Below are 19,211 nucleotides of genomic sequence, written 5' to 3' on the forward strand. Positions count from 1 at the left end.
TCCCCTTTTGTTCAGGAGCCTGATGATTGAGGGGTCGTAACTGTTCTTGGCAGTGTTGGTGCAATTCCTGAGGCTCCTGTACCTTCTACCTGATGGCAGCAGCGAGAAAAGATCATGGCCTGGCTGGTGAGGATCATTGATGATGGATGCAGCTTTTCTACAGCAATGTATCATGTAGATGTGCTCAATGTTTGGGATGGTTTTACCCGTGAGGTACTGGGCCGAATCCTTTACCTTTTGTAGGATTTTCTGCTCAAAGGCAATAGTGTTCCCATACCAGGACGTAACGCAGCCAGTCAGCACATTTTCTACCACACATCTATAGAAGTTTGCCAAGGTTTCTGATGGCATGTCAAATCTCCACAGACTCCTGAGGAAGTAGAGGTGCTGCCGTGTTTTTTTCACACATATTTATATGATGAGTCCAGGACAAGTCCTCTGAGGTTGTGACACCCAGGCATTTACTGACTCTTTTGACCTCTGATCCTCTAATGATTACTGGCTCTGGTTTCCCTCTCCTGAAATCTACAATCAGTCTGTTGGCCTAATTGACACTGAGTGAGAGGTTGTTGTTATTACACCACTCAGTCAAGTATTCAGTCTCCTCCTGTAAGCTGATTCATCATCCCCACCGCTGATACAGCCCACAGCAGTGGTGTCATCAGCAAACCTGTATATGGAGCTGTACTTGGTCACACAGTCACAGGTGTAAAGGGAGTAGAGCAGGGGCTAAGCACACAGTCCTGAGCTGATGGAGATTGTAGAGGAGATGGTTTTGCCAATCTGAACTGACTGGGGCCTCCAAGTGAGGAAATCCAGGATCCAATTCACAAAGGGGTATGAGGCCCAGATCCTGGAGTTTACTGATTATTTTTGAGGGGATGGTGGTGTTAAATACTGAGCTGTAATTGATAAAGAGCATCCTGATATATAGAACATAGAACATAGTATAGTACAGCACAGTACAGGCCCTCCGGCCCACAATGTTGTGCCGACCCTCAAACCCTGCCTCCCATATAAGCCCCCACCTTAGCTTCCTCCATATACCTGTCTAGTAGTCTCTTAAACTTCACTAGTGTATCTGCCTCCACCACTGACTCAGGCAGTGCATTCCACGCACCAACCACTCTCTGAGTAAAAAACCTTCCTCTAATATCCCCCTTGAACTTCCCACCCCTTACCTTAAAGCCACGTCCTCTTGTATTGAGCAGTGCTGCCCTGGAGAAGAGGCGCTGGCTATCCACTCTATCTATTCCTCTTATTATCTTGTACACCTCTATCTTTGGAGAGTAAAGCCCTAGCTCCCTTATGCAGCTTTACAGTCCTGGGGTTCCAGTGTTGTGTGAAGAGCCAGTGAGATAGCATCTCCTGTAGCTCTGTTGCTTTGGGAGGTGAATTGGAGTGGATCCAAGTCACTGCTCAGACAGCAGCTGATAGGCTTCAACACCAGCCTCTCAAAACCCTTCATCACTTATCTCTCAATTAATGGAAAACATCCTATACGGAAGCATCATGGCTTAGTGTGGTAACTGCTCTGCCCATGACAGCTTAGTACAGTATCTGCTCTGATCGTGACACAGCAGGTCAAGCAGTATCTGTAGGAGGCAAGGAATCAAGAGCAGGTTCTGCTGCAATCTTATCACCAAAGTCTGAATCCTGGGAAATGTTGACTCAGGTGTTTTAGATCCAATGTTCTTTCAGAAGTCAGAAAAGTGACATGAAACTTGTTGATTCATGATTGTTTTATTAATTGCAAAAGAACAAAGACAATTAACCATATAACAATTACAGCACGGAAACAGGCTACCTCGACCCTTCCAGTCCGTGCCAAGCTCTTACTCTCACCGCGTCCCACCGACCTGCACTCAGCCCATAACCCTCCATTCCTTTCCTGTCCATATATCTATCCAATTTAACTTTAAATGACAACATAGAACCTGCCTCAACCACTTCTGTTGGAAGCTCGTTCCACACAGCTACCACTCTCTGAGTAAAGGAGTTCCCCCTCATGTTACCCCTAAACTTTTGCCCTTTAACTCTCAACTCATGTCCTCGTTTGAATCTCCCCCACTCTCAATGGAAAAAGCCTATCCATATCAACTCTATCTATCCCCCTCATAATTTTAAATACCTCTATCAAGTCCCCCCTCAAGCTTCTACGTTCCAGAGAATAAAGACCCAACTTGTTCAACCTTTCTCTGTAACTTAGGAGATGAAACCCAGGCAACATTTTAGTAAACCTCCACTGTACTCTCTCAATTTTATTGACATCTTTCCTATAATTCGGTGACCAGAACTGTACACAATACTCCAAATTTGGCCTTACCAATGCCTTATACAATTTCAACATTACATCCCAACTCCTATACTCAATGCTCTGATTAATAAAGGCCAGCATACCAAAAGCTTTCTTCACCACCCTATCCACATGAGATTCCACCTTCAGGGAACTATGCACCATTATTCCTAGATCCCTCTGTTCTACAGTATTCTTTAATGCCCTACCATTTACCATGTATGTCCTATTTTGATTAGTCCTACCAAAATGTAGCACCTCACATTTTTCAGCATTAAACTCCATCTGCCATCTTTCAGCCCGCTCTTCTAACTGGCCTAAAATCTCTCTGCAAGCTTTGAAAACCTACTTCATTATCCACAACGCCACATATCTTAGTACCATCTGCATACATACTAATCCAATTTACCACCCCATCATCCAGCTCATTAATATATACAAACAACATTGCACCCAGTACAGATTCCTGAGGCACACCACTAGTCACCGGCCTCCAATCTGACACACAGTTATCCACCACTACTCTCTGGCATCTCCCATCCAGCCACTGCTGAATCCACTTTACTACTTCGATATTAATACCTAACAATTGAACCTTCCTAACTAACCTTCCGTGTGGAACCTTGTCAAAGGCCTTACTGAAGTCCATATAGACAACATCCACCGCTTTACCCTCGTCAACTTTCTTAGTAACCTTATCAAAAAATTCAATAAGATTTGTCAAACATGACCTTCCACGCACAAATCCATGTTGACTGTTCCTAATCAGACCCTGTCTATCCAGATAATTATATATACCATCTCTAAGAATACTTCCCATCAATTTACCCACCACTGACGTCAAACTCACAGGCCGATAATTGCTAGGTTTATTCTTAGAACCCTTTTTAAACAATGGAACCACATGAGCAATACGCCAATCCTCCGGCACCATCCCCGTTTCTAATGACATTTGAAATATTTCTGTCAGAGCCCCTGCTATTTCCACACTAACTTCCCTCAAGGTCCTAGGGAATATCTTGTCCGGACCCGAAGACCTATCCACTTTTGTATTCCTTAAAAGCGCCAGTACCTACTCTTCTTTAATCGTCATACTTTCCATAACTTCCCTACCTGTTTCCCTTACCTTACACAATTCAATATCCTTCTCCTTAGTGAATACTGAAGAAAAGAAATTGTTCAAAATCTCCCCCATCTCTTTTGGCTCCACACATAGCTGTCCACTCTGATTCTCTAAGGGACCAATTTTATCCCTCACTATCCTTTTGCTATTAACATAACTGTAGAAATCCTTTGGATTTATTTTCACCTTACTTGGCAAAGCAACCTCATATCTTCTTTTAGCTTTTCTAATTTCTTTTTTAAGGTTCTTTTTACATTCTTTATATTCCTCGAGCACCTCATTAACTCCAAGCTGCCTATATTTATTGAAGATCCCTCTCTTTTTCCAAACCAAAATTAACCTCAAAATTTCACCTTTAAATGACCTCCATTTCTCTATTACATCCTTCCCATAAAACAAATTGTCCCAATCCACTCCTTCTAAATCCTTTCACATCTCCTCAAAGATAGCCTTTCTCCAATCAAAAATCTCAACCCTGGGTCCAGCCCTATCCTTCTCCATAATTATATTGAAACTAATGGCATTGTGATCACTGGACCTGAAGTGCTCCCCAACACAAACCTCCGTCACCTGCCCTATCTCATTCCCTAACAGGAGATCCAACACTGCCCCTTCTCTAGTTGGTACCTCTATGTATTGCTGCAAAAAACTATCTTGCACACATTTTACAAACTCCAAACCATCCAGCCCTTTTACAGTATGGGCTTCCCAGTCTATGTGTGGAAAATTAAAATCTTCCACAATCACAACCTTGTGCTTACTGCAAATATCTGCTATCTCCTTACAAGTTCGCTCCTCCAGTTCTTGGTCCCCATTAAGTGGTCTATAATACACCCCTATAAGTGTCATAACACCTTTCCCATTCCTCAATTCCACCCAAATAGCCTCCCTAGACAAGTTCACTAATCTATCCTGCCACAGCACCGCTGTTATATTTTCTCTGACAAGCAGTGCAACACCTCTCCCTCTTGCCCCTCCGATTCTATCACACCTGAAGCAATGAAATCCTGGAATATTTAGTTGCCAATCACACCCCTCCTGCAATCACGTTTCACTAATAGCTACAACATCATATTTCCAGGTATCAATCCATGCTCTAAGCTCATCCACCTTTCTTACAATGCTCCTAGCATTAAAATAGTTGCATTTAAGAAACTCTTCACCTCTTACTCTCTGTTTATCCTTAATGGAGCAAACAACTTTGTTATCTTTTTCTTCCTTGTCCTCTATCATCTTTGGTCTGAATGCTCCTGAGCTCTGTCCCCTGCCTATCCTCCCTCACACACTGTCTACTAGCTTTCTCTATTTGTGAACTAACCTCCTCTCTCCTAGTCTCTTCAATTTGATTCCCACCCCCCAACCATTCTAGTTTAAAGTCACCTCAGTACCCCTCGCAAATCTCCCTGCCAGGATATTGGTCCCCCTAGGATTCAAGTGTAACCCGTCCTTTTTGTACAGGTCACACCTGCTCCAAAAGAGGTCCCAATGATCCAAAAACTTGAATCCCTGCCCCCTGCTCCAATCCCTCAGCCACGCATTTATCCTCCACCTCATTGCATTCCTACTCTCACTGTCGCGTGGCACAGGCAGTAATCCCGAGATTACTACCTTTGCGGTCCTTTTTCTCAACTCCCTTCCTAACTCCCTATATTCTCCTTTCAGGACCTCTTCCCTTTTCCTACCTATGTCATTGGTACCTATATGTACCACGACCTCTGGCTCCTCACCCTCCCACTTCAGGATATCTTCGATGTGATCAGAAATATCCCGGACCCTGGCACCAGGGAGGAAAACTACCATCCGGGTCTCTGGACTGCGTCCACAGGATCGCCTATCTGACCCCCTTACTATCGAGTCCCCTATTACTACTGCCCTCCTCTTCCTTGCCCTACCCTTCTGAGCTACAGGGCCGGACTCTGTGCCGGACACACGGCCACTGTCGCTTCCCCCGGGTAAGCTGTCCCCCCCAACAGTACTCAAACAGGAGTACCTATTGTTAAGGGGCACAGCCACCGGGGTACTCTCTATTACCTGACTCTTCCCCTTCCCCCTCCTAACCGTGACCCACTTGTCTGTCTCCCGTGGCCCCGGTGTGACCACCTGCCTGTAACTCCTCTCTATCAACTCCTCATTCTCCCTGACCAGACGAAGGTCATCGAGCTGCAGCTCCAGTTCCCTAATACGGTCCCTTAGGAGCTGCAGCTCCAGTTCCCTAATACGGTCCCTTAGGAGCTGCAGCTCGGCGCACCTGGTGCAGATGTGGACGTCCGGGAGGCTGGGAGACTCCACAACCTCCCACATCCGACACCGAGAACAACAAGCTGCCCTCACACTCATACTGCCCTTCTCCTCTAATAACAACAAAAAATGAATACCAAACCTTCCTCTCCTCGCCCGTTTCCACCTAAGCCCGTTGAGCCGAAGCCCTTAAGCCTTCACTCTGCTCCCGGCTCACTCTGCCGCCCACAAACAACGCTGCCCGCTGTATAAGGCTGTGTTCCTTTTAAACCTTCCGCGCTTCACTCCCCGACGTCACACGCCTGCGCAGTCCCACCTCTCTGAACGCTGATGAAAAAGAACCGAAAAATTCAAAAATGGCTTCCTCCGCACTCCCGCTCCAATTCTCAGACTTCCTTCTCCGAATTAAACCCAAAGCAGGATTTCTGTCCTTTTAAATCTTCTGCGCTTCACTCCCCGACGTCACACGCCTGCGCAGTCCCGCCTCTTTGAACACCGATGAAAAGAAAAACCAAAAAATTCAAAATTATAAATGTAGAATTGCAGAAGTCTAGAAGCTAAGAACAGAAAGGCTAAAGATGGTGCGGCTGTGTGTTCCACCTTTCTTATACCCCATAGATAAGAAACATTCCATTCAAATTCTTAGATAAGAGATAGCCAATCAGATAGCCCCTAGTCAAATAATGCAACACCAGAGAAGTTTCCAATACTTTCCTGTCACCACTAGGGGACACACTGAACAATTGCATATACACACTGTCACCACTAGGGGACACACTGAACAATTGCATATACACACTGTGACCACTAGGGCACACACTGGACAATTGCATATACACACTGTCACCACTAGGGGACACACTGAACAATTGCATGTACACACTGTGACCACTAGGGGCACACTGAACAATTTCATATACACACTGTGACCACTAGGGGGCACACTGAACAATTTCATATACACACTGTGACCACTAGGGGACGCACTGAACAATTAAATATACACACTGTGACCACTAGGGGACACACTCATTCGTAAGGCCAGTGATATTGTGGGGATGGAACTGGACTCTCTCACGGTGGTGTCTGAAAAGAGGATGCTGTCTAAGTTGCATGCCATCTTGGACAGTGTCTCCCATCCACTACATAATGTACAGGGTGGATACAGGAGTACATTCAGCCAGAGACTCATTCCACCGAGATGCAGCACAGAGCGTCATAGGAAGTCATTCCTGCCTGTGGCCATCAAACTTTACAACTCCTCCCTTAGAGGGTCAGACACCCTGAGCCAATAGGCCGGTCCTGGACTTATTTCATAATTTACTGGCATAATTTACATATTACTATTTAACTATTTATGGTTTTATTACTATTTATTATTTATGGTGCAACTGTAACAAAAACCAATTTCCCCCAGGATCAATAAAGTATGACTATGACTATGACTACTATGAACAATTACATATACACAGTGTGATCACTAGGGGACACACTGAACAATTGCATATACACACTGTCACCACTAGGGGACACACTGAACAATTGCATATACACACTGTCACCACTAGGGGACACACTGAACAATTGCATATACACACTGTCACCACTAGGGGACACACTGAACAATTGCATATACACACTGTCACCACTAGGGGACACACTGAACAATTGCATATACACACTGTCACCACTAGGGGGCACACCGAACAATTGCATATACACACTGTGACCACTAGGGGACACACTGAACAATTACATATACACACTGTCACCACTGGAAAACGTATGAACAGTTACATGTATATAAGTAGTTATATTAAATACAAACAAGAAATTAATTGTTAAACTGTAACGAAAATAACAATAAAACAGTTGATCCAACAAAGTCAACGCCTCCTTTTGTAACTGACTTTCTGACCAACAAACCAAAACCGGTAAGATTAGGGCACAACAGCTCCATCGTGATTATTCTAAACACTGGTGCCACACATGACTGCACCCTCAGCCCCGACTCTATTCTCCCTACCCTCAGGGAGCGTGGTCAAATTCTGCTCTAATTCCACCTACAAGATGATACCACCATAGTGGTCATATTTCAAATAACAGTGAGATGGGAGTCCAGGAAGGAGACAGAGAGCTTAGTGACATGTTGCCATGACTCCAACCTTTCCCTCAGTGTCAGTAAAACGAAAGAGCTGGTCAGTGACTTCAGGAAAAAAGGGATAGAACACATGCTCCTGTTTACATCAACATTGTTGAGGTTGGGAGGGTTAATTGCTACAAGTTCCTAGGAGTGAATCACCAATAGCCTGTTGTGGTCGAGCCATGTAACCACTGCTTCATGTGCCTTGCACGTTACACACTTGGGTGATCATGGTTCTCCACATCGAGTGATCCCTCGCAGCATCAATGATATCTTGCACATTTAGATCTGTTAGTTCTTTCACAGTGTCCATATATTTTCTTCTTTGCCTTCCTCTTTTGCATTTCCCAGGCATACGGCCTTGTAATGTAAGGCATTCTATTTCTCCCTTTCTGATGATGTGGCCCAGGAATTTACGGTTCCTCTCATTTAATGTTCTCATTAAAGATCTTTTTGTATGGGCACGTTGGAGTACTGTCTCATTAGTTACCCTATCTCTATATGATATTTTCAGCATTCTTCTAAGAAACCACATTTCTGGTGCTTCTAAGTTTCTTTGGAGTTCTGGTGTTATAGTCCATGTTTCAGAAGCATACAGCAAGATTGACCAGACGTAACATTTTAGCAGCCTAAGCCTTGTGTAGACACTATGGCCAAGAAACCTCACTAATTCCCGCCAAAATTGGCAGGAGGAGAAGATGGCAGCACAACACAGCGCGCGCAGCTCTCCGGTGAAATGACATAGGTATTTGTAAATAGGACGCTGTGCACAATTCTGATATGATGGAGACAGATGTGAGAAGCAGAGGAACATCTGGAGAAATTTCTGAAATACCCGGTTCGCTGCTGCTGCTACTGTGTGATCGAGAATCTCCGGAGGGAAGGCCCCAAAATCCCCGGCTTTGCCTGCCGCTGGCGGTCGGGGCTGAGGTCGAAGTGTTCGGCTGAGATGGTCCGCGGTACTCGGTGTCGGAAGGCTGATCGGAGGCTCAAAGTTTTCGGACGACTCAGAGTCGGACTGTGGTCGGGCATGGCAGGGAGAGTTTTCTTCCTTCTCCCGTCTGCATGAGATGTGGGATTTTCGAGAGACTTTGAACTTTTTTACTGTGCCCATGGCCTGTTCTTCATCAAGTTATGGTATTGTTGCACTGTTGTAACTGTATGTTATAATTATGTGTTTTTGTTAGTTTTTCAGTCTTGGTCTGTCCTGTGTTTCTGTGATATCACACCGGAGGAATATTGTATCATTTCTTAATGCATGCATTACTAAATGACAATAAAAGAGGACTGTGTGTCCTCATAATCTAATCTAATCTAACTCCTGTACCTCCTCAGGAGGCATGCCCCTGTTGATCCTCAGCAGTTTTTATTGATGCACCATAGAAAGCATTCTACCACAGCTTGGTACGGCAACTGCTCTGTATCTGACCACAGGCAACTGCAAAGAGTGTGGACAGAACTCAGCTCATCACGGAAGCGAGCCTCCCCTCCATGGACTCTCTCTACACTTCTCACTGCCTTGTAATGCAGCCAGCATAATGAAAGACCCCATCAATTAAGTACACTCTCTCTTCTCCCATCTCCCACCAGACCGAGCATACAAAAGCCTGAAAGCATATCTACTCGACTCAAGGACAGCTTCTATCCTGCTGTTATAAGACTGCTGAATGGTTCCCTTGAATGGCAAAGTAGACTTCTGACCTCTCAATCTATCTGGTTATGACCTTACACCTACCGTTTACCTGTGCTGCACTTTCTCTGTAGCTGTTACGCTTTATTCTGCATTCTGTTATGTTCGCCCTTGTTCTACGTCCATGTATTTAAGTTTTGAAATGGATGACCTGCGAATCCTCGGGTCATGTGACAATAATAAACCAAAGATTGTTTTCAAGTTCAAGTTCAAGATTAATTGTCATTCACCCACACACATACACAGCTAAATGAAAGAGTGATCCTCCAGGCCCAAGGTGAAAAACACAGCACACAGCACACATAGTTAAAATGGCACATACAGTCACAGAAAATAACATTATCACAAGTCCCTGAGTGTCACCACCTGTAGATTAATAGTGCATGGGTGTTGTCCTGGAGCCACGTTTCTGTAAGAACAAGTACGCAGTAGTTCATCATTTCATGCTGGTTTAGTAGATGAAAGGAAATCAGCTTGTCTTGTGCTGAGTCAGCTGCAGGAAATCCAGCTTGTCTTCCAGGGAAGGTCTTTATTGAAGATCTTCAGCAACTTAGTCTTAGGACTTCTGCAGACAAGGTTTCTGGCCGTAGCAACCCCTGAACAATAGCTGGATGCACTAGACCAAGTTACTGAAGACCAACAAATGAGTGTCTAGGACACCCCAGTTCTCAGTGACCGCTTTGAATAAATTTTAGTTTTGGCAACAGAATACCTGAATAAAATACAGTGGATTCTGATTAATTGTGCTATCGGTTAATCAGGACAGCCTCTTACTTGGGACAAGCGTTAAAGAGTCAAGATTCCCTTTGCTTATTTGGGACACTGTGCCACGTCAATAGGACAGGAGACTAGTTTCTAACTAGCGACAGTCACGTACACTTGCATGGCCATTAGACACTACGCCAGGCTCAGAGAGAATAGTTTTTAAATAGTGTCAGTTGCATGAGTTTGTGCTTAAAAGGCAGTCACTTTTCTCTCTGATAGCTGGTGAGAAATAAGCAGTAAGACAATTCAGAATAGTTTTGCTCACTGCAGCTTCGAGTATTCAGGAGATTCAGGAGTATTGGAGATGCTCGAAAGATGGCTGTGAGTGAAAATAAAATGATATCACTACAGGGATTTTAGTCTGAAGCCAAAGAATTGTTTTATTAGTAAGAAGTGTTACGAGAATACACATAAAATTAAGATGTTTGCTGGCCTGGGCTAGCATCAGTGGCATCAGCAGTTGGTCTGCCACCTGCCCTCAGGGGAAGGAGAGATAAGGAACAATGGAGCAGCGTCTGGAGATGTGTAATGAAGGGACATGGGAGAGAGAGCTGTCTGGAGCGGCTCCCCCCTTTGAACCCTGAACTGTTTGAAGTGATGGACAGGCGATACCCCAGCAGGGGGATAAAAAGGGACCGGTTCGCTAAGACAGACACACACGCCACCCGAGGTAACGAGACCCTGGAAGCGGTGCGCCTCTCACGAGTGGTGAGAAGTATCAGACGACGGCCAGGGTGGAAAGGTACGATCAGCGGGAACCCGGTGTGTGTCCGCCCTCGCCTGGGTGCCGGGTTCACTGCAGAGGATCGACCGCATCTGGAGGAGGGGTCACAGTCGGTGACCTCAGGTGACATCACCAAGGACCCGCCCAAATGCTGTTTGTGAGCCATCCCGCTGGTCTGTGAGTGAAGCAGTGTTCTGAATGATCAGTTGTTCCTATTCTATCTCTGTCTCTCTTCCCCCACCTTGTCCATCGCCATGGCAACGATTACTGCGAACTGAACTTTGAGTCATTTTGAAATTGGTCATTTACCCCTAGACAACGATAGAGCTTGATTGATGCTGTTATCTTAATTCTGTGCACATGTATGGTTATCATTGTTGAATTGTTGCATTTATTATCCTTTCGATTACTGTGTTGCTTGTTTCTTTAATAAAACTTTCTTAGTTCTAGTACTCCAGACTCCAACTGAGTGATCCATTTCTGCTGGTTTGGCAACCCAGTTACGGGGTACGTAACAGAAGAAATAGATTTCTAATGAGACACAGATGCAGGGTTTCAACCCAAAACATTGACAATACCATAAGATACAGGAGCAGAATCAGGCCATTTGGCCCATCAAGTCTGCTGCACTATTTCATCATGTCTGATCCATTTCCCTCTCAGCCCCAATCTCCTACCTTCTCCCCGTATTCTTTCATGTCTTGAGCAATCAAGAATCTATCAACCTCTGCCTTAAATATACACAAAGACTTGACTTTCACAGCTGCCTGCGGCAAAGAATTCCACAGATTTATCACTCTCTGGCTAAAGAAATTCCTCCTCATCTCCATTCTAAAAGAATGCCCCTCTATTCTGAGGCTGCATCCTCTGGTCTTAGACTCTCCCACCACAGGAAAAATCCTCACAAACAAGAAAAAATCTGCAGATGCTGGAAATCCGAGCAACACACACAAAACGCTGGAGGAACTCAGCAGGCCAGGCAGCATCTATGCAAAAACGTACAGTCGATGTTTCAGGCCGAGACCCTTCAGCAGGACTGGAGAAAAAAAGCTGAGAGTAGATTTGAAAGGTGGGGGAGAGGAGAGAAACACCAGGTGGTAGGTGAAACCGGGAGAGGGAGGGCCGAAGTATGGAGTTGGGAAGTTGATCGGTGAACGAGATAGAAGACCATGGAGGAACAAAAAGGGGAGGAGCACCAGAGGGGGGCAATGGGCAGGCAAGGAGATATGGTGAGAGAGGGGAAAGGGGATGGGAAACAGGTGCTACATCTGCCCCTACATCTCTTTCCACACCACCATCCAGGGCCCCAAACAGTGCTTCCAGGTGAGGGGACACTTCACTTGTGAGTCTTTTGGCGTCATATACTGTGTCCGGTGCTCCCAATGTGGCCTCCTGTATATCGGTGGGACCACTTTGCCGAGCATCTACGTTCCATCCGCCAGAAAAAGCAGGATCTCCCAGTGGCCACCCACTTTAATTCCACTTCCCATTTCTATTCTGATATGTCCATCCATGGCCTCCTCCACTGTTGTGATGAGGCCACACTCAGGTTGGAGGAGGAACACCTTATATTCCGTCTGGGTAGCCTCCAAACTGAACATCGATTTCTCACTTCCAGTTATGCCCACCCATTCCCCATCCCCTTTTCCCTCTCACCTTCTCTCCTGGCCTGCCCATCACCTCCCTCTGGTGCTTCCCCATCCTTTTCTTTCTTCCATGGCCTTCTGTCTCTTTCACTAATCAATTTCCCAGCTCTTTATCTCATCCCTCCCCCTCCAGGTTTCACCTATCGCCTGGTGTTTCTCCCTCCCCTCCCCCACCTTTTAAACCTACTCCTCAGCTTTTTTTCTCTAGTCCTGCCAAAGGATTTCGGCCCAAAATGTCAGCTGTACTCTTTTCTATAGATGCTGCCTGGTCTGCTGAGTTCCTCCAGCATTTTGTGTGTGTTGACAGGAAGCATCCTCTCCACATCCACTCTATCAAGGCCTTTCACCATTCAATAGGTTTCAATGAGGTCACCCCTCATTCATATGACAAACCATTCAATCTTGGAATCGTTTTCGTGAACCTCCTTTGAACCCTCTCCAATTTCAGCACATCCTTTCTAGGATAAGGGGCCCAAAACTGCTCACAATATCCAAGTGAGGCCTCACCAGTCCTTAAAAAGCTTTAACATTACATCTTTGCTTTTATATTCTAGTCCTCTCGAAATGAATACTAACATCTGTTACATGCTCAAGGAGATGTGTTTTTTGTGAGAATGATGTAATGGTCTTTTGGAGGTCACCTGATGTGATTTTCCTGCCGAGGTGAGGTCATGTGATGACATGTGCCCCGTGACTATATAAGGGTCGACCCAGGTGACGCAGTGGGTTTTGAGTTTGTAGATTTCCAGGTAGAACCTGCTGTATCTCCGTTTCTGTCGCGTTTGTTTTTGTGGCACAGTTTCACTTTTAAAATGGAGTGTGCGTTCTGTTGCAAGATACCATTATTATTTGGACTGGAAATTTTTGCTAGATGTGTTGATTTACCCAATTTAAACAGTAGAAGGGAGAGTGACGAATTTATTGAAGTACAGGATCGAAGGATCGAGGGAAGTTGGCATTATTTGGCAGTTTAACAAAGGATCGACCTTATTGAGTCTTCGTTGGAGGAGTAGCTACCTGCATCGAGATAACTCTTGCCAAAAAGAGCAAGGAGTTCATGCAAAAGGTGCTCTCTCTCTCTCTCTAAAGGAATTAAGGTCAGTCGATTTAAACTGTTTATTTTCGGCATCGTGAATCCTGTGGACAGAACCGGCAGTAAAGTTGCATCTGTGAAGAAATCCTTCTCCAGAGAAGTTGCTCCCAATTGAAAGTGTAAATCTGTTGGACTTCAGAAGTTATCGCTTTAAGAACTATATCTGACTGTATCGCTTTAAGAACTGTTTTCGCCTTTAATGTCTTAAGAACCAGAGCTGAGTGACGAGTTGGTGAACGGCTGCATATCTGTTAACTTCTGGTTAAAGTTTTCGTTTGTTTTTTTTCTTATTGTTTATCCATGTTTAATAAATGTTTGGTTGTTCTTATATAACCTGTCTCGACTGATATTCATTGTTGCCGGTTACGTAACATAAACAGTGGGGGCTCGGCCAGGAAATGTTCCGATTTTGAGTTTAAGTGCTGGTAATTGCCACTTTGATTTGGAAAAGGGAAATACCCAATTTTTTTTTTTGGTTTGATTGGTGTGTGTGTTGTATTCAGCAACAATGGATATTGACGGGCTTTTGAAGATGCCTGACTCGGGATCTTTAGAGAATGCAAGAAAACCTGAGGTATTGGAGATTGCTAGGAAGTTGGATACTAAAGGAATTACGAAAAATTCCACCAAGGCTTTCATACAAAGAAAAATTGCTGAACATTATATTAATTTAGAATTGTTTGATGCTGAGGTGTTAAAGAAGTTTCCAATGAGTAATCTGGAAATGCAGTTGCATCTTGAACAGTTAAAGTTTGAAAGATTTAAAGTGGAAATGGTCGAAAGAGAGGCTAATAAAAAAAGAGAATTTGCAGAAAGAGAAGCTGATAACCAGAGGAAATTTGAGCTAGAGATGCTGAAATTAAAGTTCCGGAGTCAATCTTCTGGTTCTACGAAACAGTTTATTGCTAGTCATGAGGTTATTTTGGCTTCTCCATTTAAAGAAGCTGATGTGGACAAATATTTCCAACATTTTGAAACAGTTGCTCTGAGTTTAAAGTGGCCGAAGGACCAATGGCCAGTGATGTTACAAAGTGTAATTAAAGGCAAGGCACAACAAGTTTATACAGCTTTAAATGCTGAACAAGCACTGGATTATGATATTGTTAAGCAGAATATATTAAAGGCATGTGAGATGGTTCCGGAAGTGTAGAGAGAAAGATTTAGAAGTTTGAAGAAATCGGTGGAAAAAACTTATGTGGAATTTGCCTATGAGAAATCTGTGTGTTTTGAGAGATGGGTTTCCTCTAAAAATGTGAATGGGGAGTATAATAAATTGAAAGAGCTGATTTTGCAAGAGGAATTTAAAAGAAGCATTCCTGTTGAAGTGAGAACATACTTAGATGAACGGGACAGTGCTACATTGCAGGAGATTGCTAAATTGGCTGATGAGTATGTTTTAATTCATAAGAATAATTTTTCTCCAGGTAGAACTTTTAAAAGGAAACATAGCACAGAGAGTCAAGGTAAACCAGAAATTAAACCTGAAGTTAGTGAGGAAAGTAAGGATGAAGGGAGACATGTGAAGGAAAGACATTTTGGTATTATTTGTAATTATTGTAAGAAACCTGGACACGATTGAAACGGAAAAAGAAAGAAGTGGTCCCAGATGCTTGTGTGCAGCATATTGAAAAACCTGTAAAGCTACACAGTTTAGAAAATATTAATGAAGATGCGTCAGAGTCTGACCAAGTTAAGAAGGGATATGAGGCTTTTATAACAGAAGGATTTGCATCCTTGAAAGATGGATCCAATGCAGTACCAATACGGATACTTAGAGATACTGGAGCTTCATAATCACTAATATTAGATAGTGTGCTAAGGTTTAGTGATGAGTCTGACACTGCTGAGGTAAATTATATAAGCGGAGTAGGGAGTGCCCTTATGCCAGTACATTTACATAGAGTAAATTTAAGGTCAGGATTAGTTACAGGGGTTGCTAAAGTAGGACTACAATCCAGTTTACCTGTGAATGATGTTTCTCTTTTGTTAGGGAATGATTTAGCAGGTGGACAAGTTTTTCATGAAGTGCATTTGACAATAAATTCAAATTCTCAGGAACCACAGAGGGATTCTAACATAGATTCTTCCCGTGTTGTAACAAGAGCTATGGCTAAAGAGACTGATGTAAAGGATGAGGTTGTTACCCATGACAGTTCAAATCAAGATTCCAATTTAGAGGATGTATCAGAAACTTTCTTGCCTACCTTATTTGATCAGGATTTTGTTGGTAAGTCTGACCAGGAAGATTTGTCTTTATCTCGGAAGGAGATGATAGCAGAGCAGGGTAGAGATCCTGAGATAGTTAAATTAAAAGAACAAGCTCTTCCAGATAGTGAGATTGAAAAAGTACCAGTTGGATATTATTTTGAAAAGGGGGTATTAATGAGAAAGTGGAGATCGCTTACAATTCCTGTTAGTGAGGAATGGGAAGTTAATCATCAGGTAGTAGTTACTAAAATTTACCGAAATGAGATTTTGACTATGGCTCATAGTATTCCTTTGGGTGGTCATTTAGGTGTAAAGAAAACTATGAACAAAGTTTCTAAATATTTTTATTGGCCTAGTTTAAGACAAGATGTGGTGACATTTTGTAGGACGTGTCATACGTGTCAAATTGTTGGTAAACCTAATCAGGTTACTCCAGTGGCCCCACTGCAACCAATTCCAGTATTCGGTGAGCCATTCTCAAAAATCATTGTAGACTGTGTAGGTCCTTTGCCAAAAACTAAAACAGGACATCAATATTTATTAACTATTTTGTGCACAGCGTCTAGGTTTCCAGAGGCAGTATCTCTTAGGAATATAACAGCCAAACTATGACAAAGGATTTTATAAAATTCTTTACTTATTTTGGGTTGCCTAAGGAAATACAATCGGATCAAGGTAGTAATTTTATGTTGGGATTGTTTCAGCAGACAGTTTATAAACTGGGAGCAAAACAGATTATCTCATCAGCCTATCATCCAGAATCGCAAGGAGCCTTGGAGAGATTTCATTCTACACTAAAAACTATGATTAGGACATATTGTGTAGAAAATGAAAAGGACTGGGATGAAGGGATACATTTACTACTTTTTGCAGTAAGAGAGGCAGTGCAGGAATCATTAGGTTTTAGTCCTTTTGAACTTGTGTTTGGACATAGAGTTCGAGGACCTTTGGCTTTGTTGAGGAACAGTGGATTAATAAAGAATTACACACTAGTTTTTTAGATTATGTTTTGAAATTTAAAGAAAGATTGTACAAAGCTTGTAGCTTTGCCAAGGAAAATTTAAAGTTAGCTCAAGAGAAGACGAAGACGTGGTATGATAAGGAAGCTAGGATGAGGTCATTTAAGCCTGAAGATAAGGTGTTGGTTCTTTTCCCAGTGCAAACGAACCCATTACAAGCCAAATTCCATGGTCCTTATGAGATTAAATCTAAAGTAAATGATGTGGATTATGTGGTAAAAACCCCAGATCGGAGAAGGACAACACAGCTGTGTCATATAAATATGATAAAACCGTATTATGAGAGAAAGGTTACTATTATGACTGTTGTGATCAATAATGAGTCTGATCTTGATGAAAACTTACTGGAGGATTCATCTGAAACTCATTTTAAACCCAACGTTATTTCAGCCAGGTTACCAAATTCAAAAATTCTGGAAAATATTGATGAAAAATTAGCTCATTTACAGCCAAAGCAGAGAGAGCAGATGAAACAGTTAATTTTTAAATATAGAGATTTATTTCCAGTCGTCCTAGAAGAACCACCATAGCTACACATGATGTAGATGTTGGAGATGCAAAACCCATAAAATAACATCCATATCGAATGAACAGGGAAAAATGTGAACTTGCTGAGCAAGAAATTAAGTATATGCTAGAGAATGATATTATTAGACATTCTAATTTGAATTGGAGTTCACCGTGTGTTATGGTGCCTAAGCCAGACAATAGTATTAGGTTTTGTACGGATTACAGAAAAGTGAATGCTGTGTCAAAGACCGATGCATATCCAATCCCAAGGGTAGGTGATTGTGTGGATAAAGTTTGACAGGCCAAATTCCTTACAAAGATTGATTTGTTAAAAGGTTGTTGGTGTGTTCCATTGACAGATGGAGGTAGAGAGATTTCAGCATTTGTAACCCCATCTGGGTTATATGAATATAATGTTCTTCCATTTGGGATGAAGAATGCACCAGGTACTTTTCAGAGGATGATTAATAGCGTGATTCAGGGATTAAAAGATACAGATGCCTCTATTGATAATTTAGTTACAGGAAATAGTACATGGAAAGCACATATCACGGCGGTGGAGAAATTATTTGAGAGACTTTCAAAAACAAACTTAACTATCAACTTAGCTAATAGTGAATTTGGTCATGCCAGTGTGACCGTTAATGAAAAGGGTTAAGGAAATTAGACTCCAATTTAATAACACAGTTTAATGTTACAGGAGTACAGTATTTTGAACACTCATATTAAGGGTAAAGACAATGTGATCGCTGACTGGATGTTAAATGTACAATGAAAATTTGTTTTTTTGGAGTGATATTTTATCATTTGTAACACTCCTACTGTACGTTAGTTTGTAAAGGGCTGAAAGATAAGATTGTATATATTGTGTATTTTGTAAATTTTATACCTTTGTATCTTTTTTTGTATAAATTGTTAAAATTTTGTTCTTCAAGAGACCAAATTTTTTTTGGAGGGAGGTGTTACATGCTCAAGGAGATCTGTGTTTTGTTTTGTGAGAACGACGTAATGGTCTTTTGGAGGTCACCTGATGTGATTTTCCCACCAATGTGAGGTCACCTGATGACATGTGACCCATGACTATATAAGGGTTGACCCAGGTGATGCAGTAGGGTTTTTTAGTTTGTAGATTTCCAGGTAGAACGTGCTGTATCCCCGCTTCTGTTGCCTGTTTGTTTTTGGTGACGCAGTTTCATTTTAAAATGGAGTGTGCGTTCTGTTGCAAGATACCATTATTATTTGGACTGGAAATTTTTGCTAGATGTGTTGATTTACCCAATTTAAACAGTAGAAGGGTGAGTGAAGAATTTATCGAAGTACAGAATCGAAGGATCGAGAGGAACCGGCATCGTTTGGCAGTTTAATAAAGGATCGACCTTATTGAGTCTTCGTTGGAGGAGTAGCTACCTGCATCGAGATAACTCTTGCCAAAAAGAGCAAGGGGTTCATGCAAAAAGGTGCTCTCTTTCTCTAAAGGAATTTAAGGTAAGTTGATTTAAACTGTTTATTTTCGGCATCGTGAATCTTGTGGACAGAACCAGCAGGAAAGTTGCGTCTGTGAAGAAATCCTTCTCCAGAGAAGTCTCTCCCAATTGAACGTGTAAATCTGTTGGACTTTTGAAGTTATCGCTTTAAGAACTATATCTGACTGTATTGTTTTAAGAACTGTTTTCGCATTTAACGCTTTAAGAACCAGAGCCGAGTGGAGTTGGTGAATGGCTGCATATCTGTTAACTTCCGGTTAAAGTTTTCGTTT

The sequence above is a fragment of the Mobula hypostoma genome, chromosome 11 (genome assembly GCF_963921235.1).
Source record: "Mobula hypostoma chromosome 11, sMobHyp1.1, whole genome shotgun sequence".
NCBI classification, from domain to species: Eukaryota; Metazoa; Chordata; class Chondrichthyes; order Myliobatiformes; family Myliobatidae; genus Mobula; species Mobula hypostoma.